We start from the raw sequence: 22,199 nt of genomic DNA on the forward strand, positions 1-22,199 counted from the left end.
GCCTTTGGCAGACTCAGAGCCCAGCCGGTGGCCATCAAGAAGGTAAAATCCCTAGCAGGCACAGCCCCCTCTGCAAGTAGTTGAGCACTCTGTGGCCCGGCCTTACACCCAGAGTTGATGGAGTTAGGGAGGGCATTCAGGCAGAAACCCACTGAGTCTCTGGCAGCTTGGTTGCTGTAGTTGTGGAATATAGGAGTAGATGGTATCATGCTATCCTGAACAGAAATGAGAAATTAGCTGCCAACACCATGCACTTCTTCTTGAGGCAGTGTCCTCAAAACAGCCATGACAACCTAGAAAATCATGTTCTATTAGAATGGATGATGGTCGCTTGGAGACCTACCAGGGGCAGTGAGTTGGTGGAAGTTGTATACTGAGTTGCAGCAGGTCCTCCAGGAACTAGGTCTGAAGAATGCTGCTTCCAACCTGTGATCCCATGGGCCAGATGAGGAAGTATTTATGGCAGGGATGAGGAACTTTATTCTCAAGCACCACCTTTATCCTTTTTGGGTCACAGGTAGCTATCTTGGGCCCCTCTGTGGGGCAGCCCATCAACACTGTTACATGAACAGTGGCAAATTTGGGGGAAGTAGAAGCAGTGCGTCACCATAAGGGCATGCTGGCTACTGCCTGTGATGTCCCTCCCTCCCCCGACCCAAATAAAAAAGGAAATGGACCTGTAAAGGTTACCCAAACACAGATGTGGGTAGATTGATTATGGCTGAGACAGATAGAAAGAAATTAGATGGCAAATCTAATAAAATCCTTTTAGAGCTTTGTCAGTAGCTTAAGTCAGAACAGAAGTTCCAGCTACTGAAAAAGCAGGGTAAAGGAGCAGCTCCAGCAGCTGCCAAGAAAATGGTCAGCACTCATGCCACACGGCTTCAAGATTACATGTTGGAGGAAGCTGAGGAAGAGTAGGATATCCCCAAGCCCCATTGTTCCATTTTGAATAAGGAGAAGGCCGAAGGACCCATCTAACAAGGATAGGCAGGGACTGGAGGCCCCACATGGAATTGGCAATCCACTGGTCTCCTTCTAATGTGTGGCAGGTACTGGCCTTAGCAGATTCAGGTGCAGAATGTTCCCTCCTCTTTGGGAACCCAGAATGGTTCCCTAGGACCCCTATGGCCATTGACAGTTCCAGGGCCAAACTATTCAGTGAGGCCAATAACTATTCCATTGGGGATAGGAAGACTGCCTCGTAAGCCATACAAATTATACATATCCCTTATTCCTGAATATATCATATTTTGGGGGTAGTTGTCTTACAAGGACTGTGGTTGAAAACCACATTCAAGGAGTTCCATCTGCGGATCTGGGTTGTTAAGTTGGTACATCCCCCACCCCTTTGCAACTACCCATTCCTCAGTGTGTGACTAACACAAAGCAGTACCACCTGCCAGGTGATCATAAAGAAATCACAAGGATGATCCTTGAACTAGAAAAGGTGGGGATCATCCAGCCAGCACACAGTCCTTACAACTCCCCAGTATGGCCTATGTGCAAACCAGATGAAACCTGGCGAATGACTGGATTTTAAAGAACTTAATAAAGTTGTTCCCCTTTGCATGCTGCTGTTCCCTCGATAGCTAACATGATGGATCAGCTAAGCCATGAGTTGAGGACATTTCACTTTGTGGCAGATTTTTCTCTGTTGATATAGCTGCAGACAGTCAAGATCAATTTGCCTTCACTTGGGAAGGGTGGCAATGGACCTCTACAGTGTTACCCCAGGGCTTTTTGCATAGCCCCACCTTGTGCCATGGGCTGGTGACTACTGACCTGGGTAAATGGAAACAGCTAGAGGTGGTTCACATGTACAATTACATTGATGATATCATGCTAACCAGGGATTCTCTTCCAGAATTGGAGCAAGCAGTGTCCCTACCCTGCTGTCCCATTTGAAAGAGTGTGGCTGGGTGGTCAACAAGGGTAAATTATAAGGATCTGGATTACCTGTCAAGTCTTGGGAGTTGTTTGGTCAAGTAAGATGAAACTTATTCCTGATGCAGTTACAGTTAAGATCCAGGCATTCCCTATGCTCACTACACTAAAACAGTTATACGAATTTCTAGGTCTGTTGGGGTATTGGTGAGCATTTATACCCCATTTGGCTCAGTTACTGCACCCCTTATATAACCATATTCAGAAGGATGTTTGCTGGGATTGGACTGATCAGGCACAAAGTGTAGCACCGGCTTTGAATGTGTTTGATCCTGCCAGGCCCTGTGAGCTTGATGTCCATGTGGCCTCTGAGGGGTTTGGATGGGGTTTGTGGCAACTGAGAAAGCGCTTATGGCAACCTATTAAGTTTTGGTCCCAAATGTGGAAAGGCACTGAGGTCTGTTACTCACTAGTGGAGAAACAGTTGATGGCTGTGTATGTCACCGTCCTAGCCACTGAGAGTGTCACAAACACAACTCAGGTTATGGTCAGGACAATATACTCCTTTGCGGGATGGGCGAGAGATTGGGCAAAAAAACCACAAGGCACTATGGTTCAAACCTCCACCCTGGCCAAGTGGGCTGCATACTTGCAACAACACTGTGCTTCTAGTACCAGCCCATTGAGAGCATAACTACAGGAAGTTTTGGGTCCCATCACTTATACAACCTTAGAGTCAGGTGCAGCTGGAGCTCAAGAGGCAGAACTTGAAGTCAGTCCCTACCAGGAGGGTCGAATGCCTGTCTCCAAGGGTTCCTGGTATACTGTTGACTCTAACAGGGGCCAACAAGCCAGGTAGATAGCTATAGTTTTCCATCCAGCCATTGAGACTATTTGGATGGACATAGATATAGGCCATATCAGCTAGTGGGCAGAATTAAGAGCTGTATGGCTAATTGCCTGTAATAAAACTTCACCTCTGGTGATTTGCTCAAACAGTTGGGCTGCTTATCATGGACTGACTCCTTGGATAGCTACTTGGTACATTAACCAGTGGATGGTAATGCACCATCTGCTATGGGATCAGGTCATGTGGCAGGACTTATGGGAAGTAGGACACCAGAAATATATAGGTGACAGCGTATCATGTCATAAAACATGCCCCTCTAGCCCATCCTGGGAATGATGAGGCAGATACCTTGGCAAAGATGTGATGTTTGGAGACTGTGCCCAAATGTGATATGGCACAATGGCTCCACTGGTGTCTGCTCCATGTGGGGCAGATAACTATGTGAGCTATGGTTAAGGTATGGAACTTGCTTGTGTCCTATGCAGAGAGAGGTACTTGCAGCTTATGACTAGTTTGCAGTGTGTTCCAAGAAGTACCTTTGAGACAACTGGCATCACCTGGACAAATCCAGAGAGGCCATGTTTCATAGACATAGTGGCAGGTAGACATCATCACACCGTTACCAAAATTGGTCAGGTACCAGTATGCAGTCACCTGTGTAAATACTGCCACCAGTGTGCTTGGCTGCCTACCCTGCTCATAACCCTGTTCATAACCCAGACCAGAGGGCTGCCCAACAGCCCTCCGTAAAGGCCAGTGGCTCCAGTGGACGTGGCCCTGGAATATACAGGGTCTGAACCACCTGTGTTCTGCCTATAGGCAGCTGCTGGTCCTTGAAAGTAACAATGGTATCCATTTTACTGGTTCTGTGGTGAAGCAATGGGCTCAAAACCTAGGGGTAAACTGGAAGTACCACATCCCCCTACCACCCACAGGCTACTGATATCACTGAGCATTATAATAGACTCTTGAAGCAGGGACTGCAACAAGAAGGGACACTGCTCCCTTGCTGGATGGACATGCTGCTTGTGGACAGTATTCTGGATTTTGAATGAGAGACCCCCATGGGAGGGGCAGGGGGCCAGTACTTGTGCAAGCCCTCCTGCACAGGGAAGCTGCTCCTGTCCAGTTGCAGATACACACCAAGGACACTTTACTCAAGCTGGGCTTTGGACAGCAGGGCAACGTGCTGCTGCCTGCCCCAAAAGCCCTCCCTAAAGGCCAACGGCTTCAATGGACATGGCCCTGGACTGTATAGGCCCCTTACCTGCGATGGGTGGCCTTGTTGGCACTGTGGGGTAGGGGGCTAGAGGTGGACCTCCAGTTAACTCCCTGGGCAACCAGCACCTGGCCGCTAGATAGAAGTGTATTATCCCTTGAGCACTCAAGGAGACAGCATTATGAAGGGCTCCTTTGTAATTTCTTTATGGCCTATATCGAGGTCTCCCATTCTGCTGCACACAGAACCAGCAGATCCTGGTGAGCAGGACAATAGGTTTGGTATGCCCCCTCCAGGGCAGCCTCTGGTACCTGCTACTGTGCTGTCTGCAGACAGAACTCTGGCCTGGCTGCCAGAAGGGAAAGATTTACCTCCTTTGGTACCGCTGACCACTCTCTCTCTTTTCATCCATAGCTTAGTGGTAGCAAATGCCTTGGTGGACAATGTAGGCCAGGCCTTGCATGCCCTGGTGGGGGAGACCCAGAAGGTGGAGCACCGAACTGGGGTCCCCTCCAAGAATGGTGGGCGTCTTTAGCAGCAGGTTGGTGTATCACCTTGATTGTCATTTTAAGTATAACTTGTGCCTTAGTAGTCTGTTGCTGTAGTCTCTACTGTTTCTGTGGGATATGGATGCAATGTACCTCACTACTTTCACAGGGACCATCACAGAAGATATAGGTGTACTTGTCATGTAGATTGTGAGGCAAGCAACCTTAAAGGGGCAGAGTATAGGGGAAAAGGCAGCAGTTAGGCTTTCCCTCTTGTTTCCAGCTGCAGTCACTTTACCTAATTAGCGATGTAAGCATATGACAGATAGCCACTTTTGTGTGCAGAGCCTGTGTAAGGCTATAGGTACTTTCCCCAGGGGCAATTTTCCCCTGTTCACTCACCTACCACCATAAGACTCTAATAAATGGGAATTGCCCAATGCCTTTCAGCTCTACAATTCTTCTAGTTAATCTAGTGGATGCTCAAATCCAATATGAACCTCCCTGGCCTCAACTTCCTGTATTATATCACATAATGGACTACTAGGCCAAAAAAAAAAAGAAGGAAATCTTGCCTTTCAAATGACAACACGGATGGACCTAAAGGGTATTATGCTAAGAAGGGTATTATGGAAGAATTCTAGTCTTGCCAAATGACTTACTACACAGAAAGAATAGGGCCCTCCCTCCAATGGGCAAAAGACCTAACATCTCTCAGAAAGATCACGATGCAGGTATCTGCTTTCCCCTCTGTGATACTGAAGAGTTCTTTCTTCACAGGGGTATGAGTTAGTACACGGATGATGCTTAGAGCAATGAATGGTACCACACATGGTAAATGCTCAATAAATAGGAACTATGATTATTATTATTAATTACTGAGGTTACAATGGGCTACCCCTGGGTGAAGTATTTTTGTAATGTTACCTGGGGTATGTTCAGAACACTCTTCTTGGTGGCAAATATTTTTAAGTCAACAAATGAATAGGCTGCTCTTAGTACTTTGCTATTTTTAACATTTTTTTAAAATGACCTTCCTCACCGTTGCATGATGGGTGGGCAGCTGTTTGCAATTACCTCCTTCTATGTGGTGTGCAGGTAAGCCAAGGCTGAGGAATCTGGCTTTTTCTGAATGTTTTCAAGTAACTTGCTGCCACATTGCATTTGGCAGCCGAACTGCACTCAATGGAAATGTGCTAAAATGGACAGGCAGAGTGAGTCTCCAAGCCACAGAAGTGACTCATGCTCAGGAACTACCATCACCGTGGCAATTCTTTAAACACCTGGCCTGGTCGGCTTGGTTCCAGGAGGGCAGTTAGTGAGGAAGAGCCTCTGGAAGGCATGTCAATGGACTGTGTATCGGCCTTTTATTGAGAGTGTTGGTTTTCTCATTTGGGCTTCTTTACTCTCTATTGGCTAGAAGACAAGTTGGTGCTGAACAGAAAGGCCTTATCAGCTAGGTAGGAAAGGAAATCTCCTTCCTTAATTTCAACAAACCCTGAAACATAAGCCTGAGTCCAACTGCATGACAGCAGCCATCAATGATAGTGTGTATGGGTTGGGGGTTTTCTATTTTTGCTTGGTTTTAAAATTATGAAAAATTGAAACCAAGAAAGTAGTTAAACAAAAGATTTCTGGTAAATCTGTCTCCTTTTTATCATTCAAAATCTATTAAGCTTTAGAATATGGAAAGGGAAGTTTGGGAAAACTCTTATTTGCAAAGAGCCTCTCACTTGCTAAACCCATGTGCATTCATGGTGCCTGTCACCTCCTGGCTGTGTCTCGTTAGAGACGACTGATTTTCCCCATCCAGCTGTGGGTATGTTCACACAAGTTTGTGTACATGTATGTGATCTGTGAGTATATAGTGTGTATTTGTGGGAGAAGTGTTGGATTGGGATGTATGCACATATCTGTTACATCTGTATTGGGTGTAGAGAGGATGTGTGTGTGCATGTATATAGTATCTATACACTAAATATATTTGTATAGCATATATGTTGGGTGTTGGGGTATGTGTTGTGATATGTTGGAGGTATGTGGTATGTGTTAAGTTTGTGTGTCCATGTGAGTATGTGTTTACTGTACATGTGTATGTGTGGTATGTGTGTATAACAAGGGACAGATGTTCCTGGCACAAACCAAAAAAATTTCTACCCCAAACAAAAACCTGGTAACTTGTTTTTATGCCATCCTCTGTAGTCACCACAAGGTCAAAGCTTCCTTCTTACCGCACAACACAAGAAGATACTCCCACTAGGGAAAGGCACACATCTCAGCAGAGTATAAAGTATACAGAGTAATTAAAAGTTGCCAACTGGTTTTTCTTCATTTTATATCATGCTGGCAATGTTAGTGACTATCAAATATTAAAATAGCACACCCCTCCTTTTTTTTTTTACTATTTCTTACTAATTTTTCCATGTTTATTGCCTTGAAACAAAGGAGAAAAAAAGTTGAGAAGAAAGGAAAAGTAGGAAATTAAGGAGATAGGATGGGAAGATGAAAAGAAAAATATTAAGACATAAAACTAAAGAGATGCTTGCTGGCTCAACACTGCCTACAGGTTCCAAGGAGGAGGACAGCACTCTAACCACCCAGGAACTTGAAACAACGGCCTGAGTGAGTGTATCTGAAGACAAATGAATTCCTGGCTTCAGCACTGTCGTCACCCCCTCACTAACACGGTCTTACCTCGGGCATGCTGACCAGCTGGGTTTGCAGGTTCAAAGCTGGTTTTGTATATTCATTCCCTGGTGAAATGTGATGCCCCACCCCATGCAAAATTTTGCATAATTGTTGCATGTTCTTGTGTTTAATAGAAATAACATGATACTCATGTAAAGAAGTCCCAGGGGGTATGAGCAGTGGTCTTTCAGGTGAGAGCTATTTTGTTGGAGGGGGATATTATGGGATGTAATCTATTAGACACTGCACTCAAATTCCAATTCATCCCAATTTCCTTGAAAAGAAACCAAATCAAATTATTTTTACTACCAAATAGCAGATTGACATAAATGGCAGTAGCCAGCATTCAAGGACTTTTGTCATTATGCGACCTTCCTCTTAAAATGTTGTGCTAAATAAACATCCAACCTCCATTTCTATCTGAGTAGGAATTTGAAACATGTTCAGTAGATTCATTCACAGGATGTTACAGCAAAAAGGGACTTTGATGATTACCTGGTGCAAACAACTCATCTTTGGATGAGACTCTAAGGTTCAGATGTATAAAATGACTTGCCCAAGGAGTTTCAGCAGGTTTCCAGAAAACCAGGTTGAGAACTGAAAGCATTCCTTCTGCTCCCAGCTTCCAAGGGCACCTGTCAAGGACGAGTGCACAAGCAAAGGGAACAAACTGGCTCAGGATCCATTTCGTCAAAGGGGGTAAGGGGACTTCTAATACAGACTTCATTTAAAGAGGTGCTTTCAGATGAACCCATCTGCAAATACCCACCCTTAGCCACCTATCTTGGGTCAGCTCCAGGAAAGAGTTTGTATGTGATTTGTCATGAGTAAAAATGTGCACAGATGTTAAATAGGGTCTGCTCAAACCAATCTCACTTATAATGCATTTCCTCTAAAATAAATTTTTTGTAGAATAAGATACCCTTTTCACTCTCATCTGAAGTCATCTGTATCTAATTGACCTGAATTAGGAAAAGGGAGAAAGTATCTTTAAGAAGCATTCTTAAAATTAAGCATTTTTAAACTCCTATGAAATATGTGTTATGCATTTGTCTTGCTCATAGAAAGAAATATGAGAGCAAAGTTTCCTTCTATGGGGGATGAAGGAATAAGCCAATATATTACAAGCTCAGAGCACAAGACAGTTTGGCAAATACAGACTGGTCTGTCTGCTTTACTACTTTTGAGATTATATGAAAACGAGATGGGTGGCAAAAGGTAACCTCCTGCTGTGCTGGCTGTTAAAAAATAGTGTAAGGGTTGAATGTCAGTATATCTCAATGAGCAATGAACTATCACAGAGACAACACTAAGATGTTTTAACATGGATCCCCAAGGCCAGAAAAGAAAAAGCTGAAAGGCAGAGTTTGCAAGTATCTCAGTTATACATGACCAACATATCCATAGATATCTTTATTTTTTCACTCCTCGAAAGTTTCTAATAACTGGGTACAGGGCCTATAGTTTACCTGAAAATTTTTCTCCTATGTTTAGTTTATCTAACCCTTACGTATTCAAGAACTCAGTTCAAATTTGATTTTTTTCCAAGATGCTTTTTCTTCCCCTGATTTAACCAAGGTTCCCCCTATTGTAGGATCTCATAAGGTTCGGGACATCTCCCCACACTTGTATATATAAAGCCGTCTGCCCTGATAGACTGACTGGACGTTACCTGAGAGTAGAAAGTATGTGTGTTTCATTCACAACAGTCTCCCCAACACTTAGCAGAATTCTTGACATACTGAAAACTTAGCACCCAGTTGTTAATGGAAAGATGGATGCATACCCTCTCTAGTTTCAGAGCCTGTATTTAAAATATCTCTTTCAAACTGTAGAAAGAAGCACCTTTTTTTTTCTCAAGCCCTCTTTTTATGACCATTTTCCTAAACTGCAGAAGTTTTTAATAAAACAACAGGCATACAGAACATAAAGCAATCTGGCTGCCATTTGCATTGGCCAAGAGTTTAACAAGATGTCCACCAAAGAGTTGATACATGGGGAATTAAAGACACCTTGAATTCCAAATCTTGAAATAAAGTAAGCCCCCAAATTCTAGCTCTTCGGAACTTTGAGTCAAGAACTGTCTGATTCATTTTTGGATCCCTAATAGATTTGCAATAAAAATTTTATTGAATAATTTTCATTTTTCTCATAGACCAAAAAAACTCCTTTTTATAACACTAATGTGCAAATTAGATAAGTTGCAATTTAGCAATTCTTCCCTCCAATTTTATGTCAGTGATAAACACCTAGCATCTGGTCGTATGAAGTGGTTTAAATTCCTCCAGAAATAATAGTCCAAAATCTGTAACATATTCCAAATCATCAAGTGCTTCCCATAACTGAGCACCTCCTTTGAAAACAATACTCATTTCTGCATTGGGCTTTATGAGGGCATTAGTGCCAAAAAAGTATTACCTTAATTTCCATGAGCTGATAAAAGAACAGAGTGATCATAGAAATAAGGGGTAGGAAAACTATTTCTGTATAGGACCAGACAGTAACTATTTTAGGCTTTTCAGGGCTTTCAGATTTTTTAGAGGTTTTTGTTGTTGTTTTTTATATATATGCTCAACTTGGTTAGTGTAGTAGGAAAGCAACCATAGATGATACATAAATAAATGGGTGTGGTCGATTCCAATAATTATTTTTTACAAAAAAAGATTGCAAGCTAGGTTGGCTCATAGGCTATAATTTGTTCATCCCTGAACTAAACAATGCATTCAACCAGATGAAGCCCAGACAACAGAGCAGAGTGTTTCAGGAAATTTTTCTACTACAGTAGTTTAAATAGAGAAACGATGAAAGAATAGAATCATTTTTCAAAAGATGATAAAATGGTCATACAAATTTAAAAATGAAAAAAAATAAACAAACCTTAATACCATAGTCACATTGAATGGATTTCTTTTTTTTTCCTTTTCACAAACAAACTTTATCAAAACTAAACACAGAAAGGTTAACCCAGCTGCACAACGTTTGTTCAATTCATACAAAGTCCACAGGAGACACAAGGAAGATCAGAGTTCGACACTGTTTCTTCCCCTCACTTTTAAAGACTGTTGTTCTTTGAAGAGACCTTAGGCAGTCACCCCCTCGCTATTCTTAGTATGCAGTGTGAACCAGCAGCATTAGCACCCCTGGGGCCTCGCTTAAAATACAGAGTCTTAACCTCCCTGCCAGACCAAATGATCTATAGATTTCTTAATCTATAGATAATTTAGATTTCTTAATCTATAAATCATTTAAAGTATATATATATTTATACTTATAATGTAAAATTCTATACTGTACTTATTAAATGGATAAGTAAAGGGAGTTTATGTATAGTTGTGTGATTGTTCATACTTAAGTATTACAACAAAGGCAATTCATTCAACCTGGGATTCTGTTAGAAATTTTTTTCTTTAAAAAAATTTTATTTGGACTTCCAGTCAAGATGGCAGTGTAGGTAAACACGGTACTCACCTCTTCCCACAACCACATAAAAAATATAGCTAAACTACAGAAACAACCATAATTTAGAACCAGCTGATATTTAGCTGAATGGAATTCCTACAACTAAGAAATTAAAAAAGAAGTCACATCCGGGCTGGTAGGAGGGGCACAGACGCAGAACAGTCTGGTTCCACACCCATGTGTGGCAAATAAAAGTCAGGAGGGCTATCTCAGCTGCAAAGATACCCCCTAAGTAGAAAGGAGTCCCAGCCCCACACCAGGCCTTCCACCCCAAAGTTCAAGTGTCAGGAAGCGAAGTCCCCATAACTTCTGGCTGTAAAAACCATCAGGGATTGAGGCTGAGGGGGACAGTGGCAGCTGGAGTCCCAAGCAGGTCCTTTTAAAGGGTCCATACACAGACTAACTCAGACTCACTCTTTCTGAGCTCCAGCATAGGGGCAGCAGCTTGAAAGGTACCGTAGACATACAGGGAGGAACTGAATTGTCCAGTATCAGGGCAAAAGCTGGGGATGGGGGACCAGCTTTCTCCCAGACATAAGTGCTGGCAAAGGCACTATTCCTTCGATGAGATCTCCCCTTCCACAGAGCCAGCAGATGGGTGGCATATCTTAGATTCTATCAACCTAGCTCACACTGTTTGCCCTATCCTTGTGATCCCCTGAGGCCCTGCCCCACCCAAATTTTAGGCCCACCCAAGCTGTTTCCAATGGTTTTTCTATACCAATGGCCTGTCTAGACTTATTCTTCAGATTTTCCTTAAAATCTCTCAAACAAGAACCACCTGGCCTTAGCAAGCCTTGTATCTCTTGTTATGTGGCACCAGGCCCAGAAATACTCGCTTGGGTACTTCCAAGCCCAGCACAAGTGGCAGCTATCTAAAGATTGCTTTACGATTGCTTTGTAGTTTATACTGGGTGGCCCGGGCAGAACATAGGTGGCAGCTGACCTTGGTCTGCATCTCCCAGGAGGCCCCAGAGCCAGCACACTCAGTGGACAGCTTCAGACCACATCAAAGCACCATCACCCAACCATCTCCACAGGCAACATACTCACAGGGCCAACTCAAAGTATCATAGCACTGCTGCAGTAAGTCTTGTTCTGTGGGATAGAACTCTGCACAGCTGATCCTCTATGGTGGTCAAAGGTCAGTGGTCAGTGGTCACAGCCAGTCCTTGCAGCTAATTTGCCTGAGGGTAAATCCCTCACATTGATGTGCCAACACCAATCAAGGTTCAACTATGAGAGGAGGGGGTACATAGCCTACATGGAAGGGGCACATCTCAAGTGCCTAGCTTGAGATATTGAAGAGACTATGCCACTGGACTCTACAGGAAACATACTAACTTAGGCCACTCTACCAACCCTGGAAGATATAGCAGTTCTACCTAACACAGAGAAACAAATACAGTGAGGCTGTCAAAATGTGGACACAAAGAAACATGTTTGAAATGAAAGAACATAATAAAACTCCAGAAAAAAAAGCTAAAAATGGAGGCGAACAATCTACTAGTTGCAGAGTTCAAAACACTGGTTAAAAGGATGCTTAATGAACTTAATGAGAACTTCAACATTATATAAAAGACATGCAAATCATAAAAAAAGAACCAGTCAGAAACAAAGAATACACTAAAAAAATGAAGAATAATTTATAGAAAAATCTACAGAGTAGATGAAGCCAAGACTCAAAATGAAAATATGGAAAATAAGGAAGCAAAAAATACCCAATCAGAGTAGCAAAGAGAAAAAAGAAACCAAGGGGGGATTCCAAGAGGGCAGTGGGGTAGGCAGACATTCCAACTGCCACCTCCCAGGACCAAATTGGATTACAATTAAATTTAAGAACAATCATCTTGAAAAACCAACTTCAGACTAAATAAAGAGGAGTACGTAACCAAGAAGTCACAGAAGAAACCATATCAAGATGGGTAGGAAGGGCAGAGATGTGAAAAGGGCTGTCCTGCTCCCAGGAACAAGGGGCGACTAGCATCCAGAGGGGCACTCAGCTGCAGAGAGGTCTGCCCTGGTGTGAGGGTCCTAAGACCCAGGCAAGGCACCCCACCCCTAGAGCACCAGAGCCTAGAAGAAGTGCCAACATAGCATTTGGCAGCCAAAACGGGTGAAGTTTCTGTCTGTGACAAAGAGATGGAGCTCTCAGAGACACAGGCTCCATCTTAAGGGTTCCACGCAAAAAATCTCATTCACAGCCACTTACCCAGGGCTCCAGGCAAGGGAGGGCTGAAAGGACCAGAGCTGCATGAAGAGAGTGTGAAGTTGGTGGCCCAGGGAGAGACACTGTGGGAGACGACTATCAAAACCCCTATACTGAGTCATTCTCTAATACCACAGTTGTCATCTTTTTTGGGTGGAACAGTCCCCTCCAAGCCACATCAGCTTGGGGGAAGCAACTGTTCCACCCTTGGGAATCTCTCTTGCCCCACCCTATGGAGATTGGGCCATTCTGAGAAGTAAGCCAGAAGCGAAGGGAGGATGCGAAGGGGGTTATCAGTGACTCAGTTTACTGATGTTGAAGCCAGAGCTTTTCCCCAAATTCTCCTGATAATATGACTGGTGCTTCTGCCTCGTGCTCCCATTCAGTAGAAACTGTCTGGACTGTGGGCAGACCACATCTCTGGGTTTCAGAGGCCACACCCACAAACTCCTAGTGGCCACAACCTACTAAGGTCTATGAAAAAAGTCAGGACAGACTGACTCCTAGGGCTATAGAATGGGAGCCACACCCACCACCCTTCCTAATCCCTGAATTACCCCAGCCTCTAGACCAGGGATCAGGAAACTTTTTGGCTGAGAGAGCCATGAATGCCACATATTTTAAAATTTAATTCCTTGAGAGCCATACAATGACCCGTGTACGTTACACATTATCCAATAAAAATTTGGTGGTGTCCCGGAGGACAGCTGTGATTGGCTCCAGCCACCCGTAACCATGAACATGAGAGGTAGGAAATGAATGGATTGTAATACATGAGAATGTTTTATATTTTTAACATTATTATTTTTTTATTAAAGATTTGTCTGCGGGCCAGATGCAGCCATCAAAAAAGCCACATCTGGCTCACAAGCCATAGGTTCCCAACCCCTGCTCTAGACTCTACTAGAGGTTTCTTTCAGTGGCCAAGCCCAATAAGCAGACAGGGGCAGCAAGAGGTAAATTTTAAGAAACCTTGGGCCTTTTGCTTACTTTCTCCCAGGCCCTGTGTGGGTAAAAGCCAGCCTAGTTGTGTGGCTTGGTATTTCCATGTGCTCCTGGGCCCAGCAGAGGTAGTCACAACCTCTGGTTTGCTTGTAGCTCCAAGAAGGTTGCTGAGGGCTAGTCATGGGCAATATCTAATGCTGCACTGGTCTGTACCAGGTTCCCTCGAGGGAAGCCCAGGGATGGCACATCCAGGGGCCAGTTGCAGAGAGAATTAGAGCAGGACCCAATGGCCCTTGCTGCCAGCGTATCTGAAGGGAGGGCTCATTGACACCAGGCACAGCTGAGGCAAGTTCTGCTTTCTGTGGTCAGCACCTATACAGCAGCTCATGTGTACATTGGACAGGGAGGAGCTTCACAGTTGGCTGGCCAGGTCCTGGATATCCTGCCCCGCTGGATAGCTTCCACAGGTACAAGGGAGAGAGTCTTGGAACATGGACATTCAAGGTACAGGTTTCCTGGAGCCTATTGCTGGGACTGGTCAAGGGTCTTAACCACTTTCTAGGGGAGCACAGTCAACCCCAGTGGAGGACTCTCTTGATCTTTCTGCCTGAGACTAGGGGCTCCCCAGCTGGGAGAACTTCTGCAGAGGAGTCTGTCAACCCCAACCAATCTGAACCTGCTGCTCACCTTGCTGGGGAGAAATAGAATTGGAGTATCCAGAGTGGCTAAGGGATTAAGTTCTAGAGTATGAGCCACTTGCCCCATCTGAGCTCCTGACCAAAAGACCCCTACTTCAGGGGTAACAATCAGTCTAAAGTGAGGGTCCTAACATCCAGGCTGGTCACCCCACACCTAAGCAGACTGATTATAACAAATAAATCTAATTAGAAATCAATTACAATAAAATAACTAAAAACATTCAAACACTTGGAGGCTAAATAGCATGTTATTAAGTAATGAATGGTTTAACAAAAAGATCAAGGAAGAAATAAAAAATTTCCTTGACAAGTGAAAATGAATATACAGCCACTCCAAATCTATGGAACACAGCGAAAGCAATCCTGAGAGGGAAGTTCATAACACTACAGGCATACTTTAACAAGTAAGAAAAAGTTCAAATAAACCATATAACCCTGTACTTAAAAGAACTAGAAAAAAAAAAAGAAATAAATTCCAGAGGAAATAAGAAGGAAGGAAATAATAAAGATCAGAGTGAAAATAAATGACATAATGACAAAAAAAAAAAAAAACACGTACAAAAGATCAATAAAACCAAGAGCTGGTTCTTGAAAACGTAAACAAGATGGATGAAACTTTAACCAAATCCATCAAGAAAAAAAGAGAGAGGACCCAAATAAATATTAGAAATGAAAAAGGAGAAGTAACAACTGGCATCACAGAAATACAAAGGATTTGTAAGGAAATATTATGAAGATCTATAAAACAAAAAATTGGACAATGTAGGTGAAATGGATAAATTCCTAGAAACATGCAATCCTCCAAAACTGAATCAAAGAATCAGAAAACCTAAGCAGACCGAGTACAACAATTGAAATTGAAACAGTTAACAAGCAAAGGTCCTGGACTAGATGGCTTCACAGGCAAATTTTACCAAACATTCAAAGAAGAACTAATACCTATTCTTCTGAAGCTATTCAAAAATTCAAAAGGAGAGAAAACTTCCAAGCTCATTTTATGAGATGAGCATTATTTTAATTCTAAAACCACGTAAAAACACTACAAAGAAAGAAAACTATAAGCCAATATCCCTGATAGACCTAGATGCTAAAATTCTCAACAAAATATTAGCAAACCAGATCCAACAATACATTAAAAAGATCATACATCGTAATCAAATGGAATTTATTCCTGGGAGGCAAGGCTGGCACTATATTTGCAAATTAATAAATGTGATTCACCACATGAACAAAATGAAGGACAAAAATTACATGATTATATCAATAAATGCAGAAAAAGCATTCCATGAAATTCAGCACTCATTTATGATCAAAACTCTCAACAAAGTGGGAATACAGGGAACATACCTCAACATAATAAAGGCCATATAAAACAAATGGACAACCAACATCATATTCAATGCACAAAGATTAAAATTAATTCCCTTAAGACCAGGAACAAGACAGGGATGGCCCCTTTTACCAGTCTTATTCAACAGAGTTCTGGAAGTCCTAGCCACAGCAATCAGACAAGAAGAAGAAATAAAAGGCATCCAAATTGGAAAAGAAGAGGTAAAACTATCACTATTTGCTGATGACATGGTACTGTACATAGAAAACCCTAAAGTCTCAGCCAAGAAACTTCTAGACCTGAAAAATGAATTTGGCAAGGTGGCAGATAAAAAATAAATATTCATAAATCAGTGACATTTTTATACACCAACAACAAACTGTCATAAAAAGAAATTAAGGAAACAATCCCCTTCACTATTGCAACAACAATAAAAAAATAAATAAAGTACCTAGGAATAAATTTAGCCAAGGAGGTAAAAGACTTGTACTCAGAAAATTATAAGACATTGGAAAATGAAATCAAGACCGATACATATAAGTGGAAGCATATACCATGTTCAAGGATAGGAAGCATCAACATCATTAAAATGTCCATACTACCCAAAGCAATCTATAAATTTAATGCTATTCCTTTTAAAATAGTAATGGCAAACTTCACAGATATGGAAATAATATTACAAAAATTTATATAGAACCAAAAGAGAACCTGAATACCCTCAGCAGTTTTAAAAATAAAGAACAAAGTGGTAGGTATCACACTTCCTGATATCATGTTATACTACAAAGCCATTGTAAATAAAAAAAAGCTTGGTACTGGCATAAGAACAGGCATATAGATCAATGGAACATAACAGGGAACCCAGAAATAAACCCATGCTTTTATGGTCAATTAATATTTGACAAAGGAGGCATGAATATACAACGGAGTAAAGACAGTCTGTTTAATTAATGGTGTTGGGAAAATTGGACAGCTATATGCAAAACAACAATAACAACAAAATGTGTGTATTGTAGCTTCCAGCTCACACTATACACAAGAATAAACTCAAAATGGATAAAAGACTTGAATGCAAGTCGTGAAACCACAAAAATATTGGAATAAAACATAGGCAATAGACTTTACAATATCTCTCATAACAATATTTTTGCCACTATATCTCCACAGGAAGGAGAATAAAGGACAAAATAAACAACTGGGACTACATCAAACTAAAAAGCTTTTGCACAGCAAAACACACCATTATCAAAATGAAAAGACAACACACTCAGTGGAAGAACATATTTACTGATTCGTCTGATAAGGGATTAATAGTCAACATTTATAAAGAACTTACAGGGAAATCTTACACCAACGCAGAAGCATGTCTTTCACTTCCCTTGACAGTATTTCATTGATTTCTATCATTGAAAGAAAACATCCAAAAACACTTTGAATGACCACCTAAACCTTCCTCTTAGGTCTTCAGTAGAGTGGATCTCTTTGTCTCTCTCTCTCTCTCTGTTTCTTTTTCTGTCTTCAGCTGTTATTCATACATACACTTTTCCTTTGGGTGGAACAGTACCTCAGTCTTCTGAGAACAAGCTCCCCACCCTTTCAAGCTGCAGTGGCAGACCCTGTTTTAAATCCATAAATCTGTCCTATTCCAAGCTATGGCTACAAAGAGCACAACTACTTTAGGCCAGTGGTCCCCAACCTTTTTTGGGCCACGAACTGGTTTAATGTCAGAAAATATTTTCACGGACCGGCCTTTAGGGTGGGACGGATAAATATATCACGTGACCGAGACAAGTGTCAAGAATGAGTCTTAGACGGATGTAACAGAGGGAATCTGGTCATTTTTTAAAAATAAAACATCATTCAGACTTAAATATAAATAAAATGGAAATAATATTAAGTTATTTATTCTTTCTCTGCAGACCGATACCAAATGGCCCACGGACCAGAACCAATCTGTGACCCAGGTGTTGGGGACCACTGCCTTAGACCATTAGGCTGGGACACCTGTGTGCTGGGACTTGTGGGAAGTCAGAACATCTCTTTCTTCAGAGGCAGCTAGAGTATCTTTCCCCATTAAAGGATATGCTGTAAGTATGTGAGGTGAGAAGCTGCCAATGCCATTTACTTAGGGACAACTCTCAATCTCAGCTCTATTTGACATTTGGACTGGGTCATTCTTTGTGGTGGGGGCTGTGATGTACATTGAAGGATGTTGAGCAGCATCTCTGTCCTCTACCCACTAGATGCCACAGCACACCTTCAATATGACAACCAAATATAGTATCAAATATAGTAGGAAAAGGAGACACAGATTTGAAAGATTACTCTAAAAACATATTTGTATTTCCTGGCTGGACAGCTCAGTTGGTGACAATATCATCCCAAAGCACAAAGGTTGCTGGTTGATCCCAGGTCAGGGCACATGCAGGAGCAGCTCAATGTTTTTGTCTCTCCCTCACCTTCTCTTTCCCCCTTCCTCTCTCGCTGAAATCAATAAATGAATTATTTTTTAATAAAAAAAATAAAAACACATTTATATTTGGTTCACAAATATCAAGGAAATAGTCAATCTACATAGAAAGAAGAGTAAGATTAAGAAATAAACAAAATCACTATGTTCTCTACTTTCTTAATAAAAGAATTAGGTCATTTTGAAAACAATGTCAAGAAAAAGACAGTTCCAGCTACCAGCTACCAGAGGGAGGACTATGTCATTGCTTTGTACCTATCATGGGCAATCAGTGATCAGATGTAGATGTCTCCTGGGGAGAGACATTTGAGACCTTGAACTTAAGCCATTCTCTGCTGCAGAGGGCAGTATCCAAGGCGGAGTTCAGCTGAGGGCTGTCAGCTGTAATGCCATGTCCCTGAAAGGGGAACCTGAGGGGCACAGAGCCACTGATCCAAGGGGCTGATCTGAGTGGGACGGCATCCACTTTAAGGTTAAACTGAACATTTAACACTAAATATAAATCTTACTTTGCTAGCCTATTGGCTTCAGAAGGGCATAGGCCTTGTATTTTTTATTTATCACTGCATCCCTAGCCCTCCTTAACCCCAGAAATGACCTTTGCCCATGGCAAGGGCTCCACAAAAATGTATTGGTCAATTAGCACTGAGACAGGCAGGTATCACTTCACAAGTTCTGAATCACTGATTAGAGTAAATTAGTTTTAGTGTCATTCCAGGGTTCTCAGATGAGTTATCTGTATGAAATTCTGCACTACTAAATCATGTAGATTCATTATTTCTTATAAGTGTTATAAAATTTTACAAATGTAGGTATAAAGTCCATTTTACATGGCACACGGCCATCTACTCACTTGCAGAGGCATCTCAACACTGGTGCCAAACTACTCTCAAGAGGTAGCTGGGAGTGGGTGTGGACAGCAATACTCGGTGATGGGATAAGCCTCCAATGTCCTTTTTGAGGGATGAGAGGCCTCTTGGCACCTAGTGCACACCTTGCAGCCAGCCAGTAGGTGGGAGAAACACACATGAAATTGCTGGGGCTTGCTATGGGAAGGGTGTGGGAGCATTTTGGACAACTCTTTGGAAAGCTGTAAAATAAAGTGCAGTTTAAAACACATGATGTTTGATCAAACAGGGCTTTCTCTCAACTGCCAAAGCTGCCGAGGGACTTGAAAGTGCACGTCACAGGCCAGCATCTGTTTTCACATCCACCCATGTGTTATTTCACCCTGCTTGTGGGGAGAACCAATTTAGAGAGATAGCAGTGTGGGGGCATGTGTGTGTATGTGTGTGTGCACATGTGTATTTGTGTGTGTGCATGTGTGTGTGTGAATTGCTGGCACCATTTCACAGGATATTTTTTTATTTATTTTACTAAGTGAAAGTGGGGAGGCAGAGACAGACTCCCACATGCACCCTGACCAGGATCCACCTGGCAAGCTCCCTACAGGGGATGCTCTGCCAATCTGAGGCTGCTGCTCCACTGCTTGGCAACTGAGCTATGTTAGCTATCCTCGGCACCTGGGGCCAACTTGCTCAAACCATTTGAGCCATGGCTGCAGGAGGGGAAGAGAGAAAGAAGGGAGAGGGGAGTGGAGAAGCAGATGATCACTTCTCCTGTGTGCCCTGATGAGAATCAAACCTGGAACTTCCATACCCTGGGCCAACGCTTTATCCACTTAGCCAAATGGCCAAGGTGGAATATTTATTTCTTAGAACACAAGTAAATACTTTCTCAATTTTATTTATTTTCTTAGTTCAAGTGTATTTTCTCCACAGAATTATCATCCTTTATAATTATCAATCAAGATCAGAGATTGTCACTATTTTTTTTTAATTTGAAAAATTACTATAATTTTTAAATGACTTAGTTTTTAATTTCCAAAGAGAAGTCATCATCAGTGTATCGTTGGCTAACAGGAGACAGATAGTGTGCTTTGCTTAAACATACAGTGTGGTGGTTGCCAGACTCTGTTTTTTGTTTTGTTTTGTTTTGGTTTGGTTTTTTGTGGCAGAGACAGAAAGAGTCAGACAGAGGGACAGATAGGGACAGACAGACAGGAAGGGAGAGAGATGAGAAACATCAATTTGTCATGTGGCTTCTTAGTTGTTCATTGATTGATTTCTCATGTGTGCCTTGACCGGGGGACTACAGCAGACCGAGTGACCCCTTGCTCAAGCCAGCAACCTTGGGCTCAAGCTGGTGAGCCTCGCTCAAATCAGATGAGCCCACACTCAAGCTGGTGACCTCAGGGTCTCGAACCTAAGTCCTCCACATCCCAGTCCGATGCTCTATCCACTGCGCCATTGCCTGGTCAGGTCAGACTCTGTTTTATATTTTATTTTAATTTTTAGAGAGAGAGAGAGAAAGGGAAAGAGAAACAGGAAAGGAGAGAGAGGGACAGAGAGAGAAGCATCAACTTGTAGTTGCTTCACTTTAATTGTGCATTGATTGCTTCTCATACGTGCCTTGAGGGCATGGGGAGGTGCAAGTGGAGCCAGTGGCCCCTTACTCAAGCCATAGTGGCCTTGGGCTCAAGCTAGCAACCTTGGGATTGTGTCAGTGATTCCACACTCAATCAACAAACTTGCATAAAGCTGGTGAGCCCACACTCAAGCTGGATCAATGCTTTATCCACTGTGCCACCACTGATTAGGCTGGTTTTTAATAACTAAATTTTATGTATGAGTATTTAGTACTTGGAAATGAAACATAATTCAAAATCATATGTAGAGAAAAACTGAATTTCCCCCATTCTGTCCTGATCCTCTCGCTGCCCAGTTTCTCTCCAGAGAGGGCACTGGCTGCTAGCTATAGGACTCTTTCCATACAGATAATATGGGAACTTCCCTGACTACACTGTTCTGCACTTTGCATATTCACTTCCCTATATACTATGGAGACCATTCTGTTTCAGTACAGTTTCGTCCCCTTTTTTCATAGCTATAAAGTATTAGCATTTCAGTTTTTCCCAATCATTGCCTATTATAATTAATCACTTTGTAGATATGTAGTTTTGCATGTGTACAAGTAATGCTGCATAAAAAATCCTAGAAAGGGAATTGTTGGATCAAAGTGTTTATGGTTTTGATAGACAAGAACAAATTGCTCTAGCCTTCTGAGGTATTTTGCATGGCTTTCTGGGAAGGGCAAGACAGAGTACTTGCAAGTCTTAAAGCACAGGCTGCAGCTGGTCAGTAGCCATGGAGCTTCCAAGGCTATCTATGAATTCTCTTCAAGGCAAATGATGCAAATGTACATGAGTGGGGAAAGACAGATATGGAAATAAATACTATAAAGATAACAGTTTTTTGGCCATCACCGATGGGTTATAGATGTGTACTACTGAAATGAATGACAAAAACACATCATGGGATGTGGATGGAAGCATGGCACCCCCTGAATGGCATCACTGGCTTTATTTCCTGTAGAATGGATGATCCTCCGAGAATAAAACCACCTACTGCTCATAAATTCATTTCACAGACCATAAACTCAACGGAGTGGTACTCCAGACAATATGTACTTTATTTCACCACTAGAAAGAAGATTCAAGAGCAGGGCCCACCTTCCACACCTTACAAGTAAAAACAGTAAAAAAAAAAAACAATTTAAATGTATAAAATATGAGGCTTTTCATGTAATTGCACTTTCACTGCTTACTGTTAACTTGATTAAAGCTATTTGATCTTTTTTTAAAAAAAGAACAAATAGCTCTATAGAAATGGTCATTGATTTACATTTCTTCTAGCACTGTATACATACCTTTTGGTGTGTGGTTTTCTTCCAGCCAGATGTGTTGATTTTATTTTTTTTATCTTTTTTTTAAGCTGGAAACGGGGAGAGACAGTCAGACAGACTCCCGCATGCGCCCGACCGGGATCCACCCGGCACGCCCACCAGGGGCGATGCTCTGCCCACCAGGGGGCAATGCTCTACCCCTCTGGGGTGTC

At 42.2% G+C, this 22,199-nt stretch overlaps 1 pseudogene; it reads left to right on the top strand.

The window, feature by feature from the left end:
• The first annotated feature begins 4,137 nt into the window (after positions 1–4,137).
• Positions 4,138–21,834, top strand: LOC136329966 (NADH dehydrogenase [ubiquinone] 1 alpha subcomplex subunit 12 pseudogene; annotated as a pseudogene).
• Positions 21,835–22,199: the final 365 nt, after the last annotated feature.

Source organism: Saccopteryx bilineata, chromosome 3, assembly GCF_036850765.1.
Source record: "Saccopteryx bilineata isolate mSacBil1 chromosome 3, mSacBil1_pri_phased_curated, whole genome shotgun sequence".
Classification (NCBI taxonomy): domain Eukaryota; kingdom Metazoa; phylum Chordata; class Mammalia; order Chiroptera; family Emballonuridae; genus Saccopteryx; species Saccopteryx bilineata.